Below are 6,136 nucleotides of genomic sequence, written 5' to 3'. Positions count from 1 at the left end.
TGTCGTCCGCCTTTTTGTCTCTTTGCCGTCTGCTAGCAGACGGCAAAGAGGTCGGGCGTTAAGTTTTTTCCAAACGGGCGGGGGGTGGGGGCCACCTCTCTCTTTGCCGTATGCCAGCGGACGGCAAATATTCTTTGCCGTCTGCTAGCCGACGGCAAAGAGCTCGCAGATGGCAAAGACCTGTTTTGTCGTCTGCCATTTCTTTGCCGTCTGCTTTTAGGTAGCTGATGGCAAAGAGCTTCTTTGCCGTCAGCTAGCAGACGGCAAAGAGCTGGCAGATGGCAAATTAGCTGATTCCAGTAGTGTATATAAATGTTTCCTTACCAAATTCCACTTACCAAAGGCGCTTCACTCCCCGACAACGGTGCCAGAAAATAGCCTTGATGACCAACAAGTATAGGGGATCAATTGTAGCTCTTTTCTATAAGTAAGAGTGTCGAGTCCAATGAGGAGCAGAAGGAAATGACAAGTAGTTTTCAGTAAGGTAATGTCTGCAAGTGCTGAAATTGTAAGTAGTGGAGTAGTTTGATAGCAAGATAATTTGTAACGAGCAAGTAACGATAGTAGTAACAAAAGTGCAGGAAGGTAGCCCAATCCTTTTGAGGCAAAGGACAGGCCAAAACGGTCTCTTATGATAAGCAAATCGTTCTTGAGGGTACACGGGAATTTCATTTAGTCACTTTCGTCATGTTGGTTTAATTCGGGTTCGCTACTTTGATAATTTGATATGTGGTTTGACCGGTGCTTAGGTGCTGTTCTTACTTGAAAAAACCTCCTATTTATGATTAAACCTCTCGCAAGCATCCGCAACTACGAGAAAAGTATTAAGAATAAATTCTAACCATAGCATTAAACTTTTGGATCCAATCGGTCCCTTACGGAATAGCGCATAAACTGGGGTTTAAGCTTCTGTCACTCTCGCAACCCATCATCTAATTGCTACTCCACAATGCATTCCCTTAGGCCCAAATATGGTGAAGTGTCATGTAGTCGACGTTCACATGACACCACTAAGGGAATAACAACATACATACTATCAGAATATCGAACACATATCAAATTCACATGATTAGTTGCAACAAGATTTCTCCCGTGACCTCAAGAACAAAGGTAACTACTCACAAATGATAAAATGCTCATGATCAAAGGAGAATTAAATAGCATAATGGATCTGAACATATAATCTTCCACCAAATAAACCATATAGTAATCAACTATAAGATGTAATCAACACTACTAGTCACCCAGAAGCACCAATCTATAGTTCCGGTAACAAGATTGAACACAAGAGATGAACTAGGGTTTGAGATGAGATGGTGTTGTTGAAGATGTTGATGGAGATTTCCCTCCCCAAGATGGGAGAGTTGTTGGTGATGATGAGGACGATGATTTCCTCCTCCGGGAGTGAAGTTCCCCCGGCGGAATCGCTCCGCCAGAGGGCAAAAGTGCTCCTGCCCAAGTTCCGCCTCGAGACGGTGGCGCTCCGTCCAAAAGTCCTCTCCTTATTTTTTCTAGGTCAAAATGACTTATATACCAGAAGATGGGCACCGGAGGTGGGCCTGGGTGAGCACAACCCACCAGGGCGCGCCTGGGCTCCTTGGCGCGCCCAGGTGGGTTGTGCCCACCTGGTGGGCCCCCTCTGGTAGTTATTTGCTCCAATAATTTTTAAATATTCCATAAAAAATCTCCGTGAAGTTTCAGCTTGTTTGGAGTTGTGCTGAATAGGTAGCCTGACGTAGCTTTTCCATGTACAGATTTCCAGCTGCCGGAATTCTCCCTCTCGGTGTGTACCTTGCAAATTATGAGAGAAAAGGCATTAGAATTACTCCAAAAAGCATTATTATTCATAAAAACATCATAAATAACAGTAAGAAAATATGATGCAAAATCGACGTATCAGTGCTTAGTGACGATCTTCATGGGAACTGATGTCTACTACGCAACTTTATTCTTGTAGACTCGTGTTGGGCCTCCAAGCGCAGAGTTTGTTAGGACAGTAGCAATTTTCCCTCAAGTGGATAACCTAAGGTTTATCAATCCGTGGGAGGTGTAGGATGAAGATGGTCTCTCTCGAACAACCCTGCAACCAAATATAAGAAATCTCTTGTGTCCCCAACACACCCAGTACAATGGCAAATTGTATAGGTGCACTAGTTCGGCGAAGAGATGGTGATAAGAGTGTAATATTGATGGTAGAAATATATGTTTATAATCTGAATAAATAAAAACAGTAAGGTAGCTAATAGTAAACGGGCACAAAAATGGTATTGCAATGCTTAGAAACAAGGCCTAGGGTCCGTACTTTCGCTAGTGCAATCTCTCAACAATGCTAACATAGTTGGATCATATGATTATCCCTCAAAGTGCAATAAAGAATCAATCCCGAGTTCCTATTAGCGGAGAACAAAAGATAGAAATTGTTTGTAGGGTACGAAACCACTGTCGGTGTCAAAACCGGTGGATCTCGGGTAGGGGGTCCCGAACTGTGCGTCTAGGATCGATGGTAACAGGAGACGGGGGACACGATGTTTACCTAGGTTCGGGCCCTCTCTATGGAGGTACCCTACTTCCTGCTTGATTGATCTTGATGAATATGAGTGTTACAAGAGTTGATCTACCACGAGATCGTAATGGCTAAACCCTAAAAGTCTAGCCTATGTGAATATGGTAATGAGTATCCCCTATCCGGACTACGCTCTCCGATTTATATAGACACCGGAGAGATCTAGGGTTACATGGGGTCGGTTACATAAGAAGGAATCTTCATAGTTGGTCGCATAGCTTGCCTTCCACGCCAAGGAAAGTCCAATCCGGACACGGGTATAGTCTTCGGCCTTCACATCTTCACAGCCCATCAATCCGGCCCAATGAACAATAGGCCAGACGCCCGAGGACCCCTTAGTCCAGGACTCCCTCAGTAGCCCCTGAACCTAGCTTTAATGACGAGGAGTCCGGCCCGCAGATTGTCTTCGGCATTGCAAGGCGCGTTCCCCTTTTTCTGAACTCCAAGATAGTCTTCGGATGCGATGATTGTATCCGGACCGTTTACACACACCACACACAACCGCAGAGAGAGTATATATTTTTACACGAGTTCCATCCGCTGACAGCTTTCTGCAACGAAACATCACGTCCGTCCGGTCATAACTTCGAACCGTTTTTCGTCTGCCATCCCACGTTTCAAGACGCGGTTGCTATTGGCACGTCTTGTCGAAGCAGACATTGTGTCCCCTTATTGCGGGACTCTCATCAATGCTGGCATGGGTAACCCAACTGTGCTGTTTATACAACCCTTGGGAATAGGCGGATCTTAAGGCGAGTGAGGAGACGTTTAATAAATGCTGCCTTTATAAGGGGATAAGGATTCCCTCTTCTTCTTCTCACGCCCTCTCTCTGTCTCCGCCTTTCCAATCTCGAGCTCCAGCGCCCAAGTTCTCATCTCCTTTCCACTCAAGCAACCATGTCCGGATCTGGTGGTCAGGGCAAGTGGATGGTCTCCTCCATCAAGGAGGAGGACATTACTGAGCTCCGAGCGGCCGGATATTTAGCGAAGGGAATCGCCCACCGCTTGTCGACCGAGGGACAAAAAGTCCCCACGCCGGAGCCCAACGAGAGGGTAGTATTCCTCCCTCATTTCTTCCGCGGGCTAGGGTTTCCACTCCACCCTTTCGTCCGCGGGCTAATGTATTATTATGGGGTAGATTTCCATGATCTGTCCCCGAATTCCTTCCTCAACATCTCGGCATTTATCGTTGTGTGTGAGGCCTTCCTCCGCATCCAACCCCACTTCGGGCTATGGATCAAAGTCTTCAACGTGAAGCCGAAGGTGGTGGATGTCCAGCACGCAGAGTGCGGAGGAGCCATGGTGAGTAAGCTGTCCAACGTCTCTTGGCCCAAGGGCACCTTTGTGGACACGGTAAAGGAGTGGCAGAAGCAATGGTTCTATATCACTGAACCTCGCGACACCACCTGGGCCGCAGCTGCCGAATTCCGCTCCGGCGCTCCCATGCGACTCACGTCCTGGGTCGAGAAGAGTCCGGACTGGTGTTCTCCTGATGAGCTGATAGCGCTGCAGACGCGTGTTCAGAGTATGGTAACCAAGAGCGTCAAGCTCGTTGATGTGATCCAGGTGATGTTAGTTCGTCGGATCCTTCGGTGCCAGTGCCTAAGCCGCCCGCTGTGGGAGTTCAATCCGAAGAAGCACCAGACCTTGGTGAGGCTCTTCGAGAGTACTCACGAAGGCGCCTGGAAGTTGCTTTTTAAGGGCAACAAGAAACCTCCGGCAATGGATTCAGACCGTGGTCACGATTGTAAACACCCCGCCAGCGAGGTATGGTATTTTTTATGTACCCCCAACTTAATTGTTTCGAGGATGATGTGTGAGCTTTTATTATTGCTTTTTCAGGACTGGATGGAGAGGGCGAAGCGGATCCAGTGTCCGGCTCCGCTGCCTGAAGAACCAGTCATCCCGCATCTGGCGAAGATGCTGGTGCCGGCGCCATACAAGGCGCCGGAGAAGAAGGCCAAGAAGAAGGCAAAGGGGGCCAAGAGTGGCCTCCGTCGCAAGGGCACTTCGGACGTGACGTCCGAAGACGACGAAGCCCATTCCTCTGTCCCTGAGGACAATGACGAGGAAGAGGAGGAGGAGGAAGAAAACAACCCTGCCCCTGAGCAGAGGAAGAAGAAGAGGGCGGCTTCGGCGCATCTAGAGGCGGAAATGCCCAAGAAGGGGAAGGGCGTCCCGGCGGTCAACACCGCGTGGGACGTTGACAGCAGTCCGGAATGACGCCCCCGTGCTAAGCCCCAGGCCGCATCGTAAGTGATATGGCTCGCTTGTGCGCACATCCGGCCCTTTCTCTCCATTATCTTGATATAGTTAACTGTACTATTGCAGTCCGGCCCGCGACCTAATCCAATGATCCTCGTCTGGAGGTTCGTTGGCTCCGTCGGAGATGGCGAGCATGTCGCCACCGCCCGCTTATTCCCCCGGGGCCAGGGATGACACCGAAGTGTTGTCCCGGAGGGCCACTCCGAACCGGGGAGGAGCCCAGGACGCTGTCCTGGAGGCGCCACGAGGCGAAGCCTCCACTGCCGGACACATGGGGGAGCCGACCCCCATGGAGACTGGCGAAGAGAGCCGTATCCAGCTCGGCCCTCAGCCGAATACGATTCCGAAGACCCATATGGCTCCGGAGTCGGACAGGCAGCCCCCTTTGAAGGAGGGAGGTGTGCTGCTTCCGCTGGTGGCCCCTGTCCATCCAGGGACACCGGATAACCTGATGGAGGCACTACGAGGCGCCTCCGTTATGGAAGAGCACCGTTTCCTTATGGGCGCGGTGGTCGAGAAGGTTCAGTCCGCCAAGAGTGGACTCAACGAAGCCTGCAGCAACCTGTTGATAGGTTTCGAGGTAAGTGACATAGAAAGAGAAAAACCCCATAGTGTCAGTAGCCCCTGAGACACTGCCCGGTGTTCGGCGAGGAGAACCGGACAGAGGATCAATCTTCTGTTGCAGGAGACTCACGTAATATGTATGCATAAGCAGGCGTCGCTGTTGGCCGCAACTTCACATGCTGCCGAAGTCTCTGAATTGAGGCAGAGGCTGGAGCGGACCGAGAACGAGCTCGGCGAGGTTAAGGTTCGACTCCAGGAGAAGCAAGGTGAGTAACGACTTGCTGTCTGTTCGGAAAGCGTAGGCGTTGTATATTGACTATAGTGTCGTAATATGTGCAGGGGCCGCAACCGAGGTCGAGGCCCTAAAAAAGGCTCTAGCCGAAGCCGAGGGGAAGGCCGTCGAGCAGCAAGCCGCCCGAAAAAAGCTCGAGGCCCGAGTCAAGGAGGTCCAGCAGGAGCTCCAAGATGCGGTGAAAAAATGCAAGGCTTTGGAGCATGATGCTTCGGTTCAAGGGGCTGAACTTGCCCAGGCTTGTAAAAGTGCGGAGACTGCATGAAATGAACGCCGTTGAATGCTGTTGCAAGATGTGGTGGGCGAAGATGAATGCTGTTGAAGTTGCCAGTGGGCCGCCCGAGGGCAAGGAGCACCGCACACCCGAAAGATATTTTGCGGATGTCATAGAAGGGTCTCGACTTGTGGCAGCTCAATGTTCGCAGGACGTTGTATTTGAATAAATGTATTCA

This window comes from Triticum aestivum, chromosome 7D (genome assembly GCF_018294505.1).
Source record: "Triticum aestivum cultivar Chinese Spring chromosome 7D, IWGSC CS RefSeq v2.1, whole genome shotgun sequence".
Taxonomy (NCBI): domain Eukaryota; kingdom Viridiplantae; phylum Streptophyta; class Magnoliopsida; order Poales; family Poaceae; genus Triticum; species Triticum aestivum.
The sequence above is the reverse complement of the archived record's forward strand: the minus strand, read 5'-3'. Positions refer to the sequence as shown.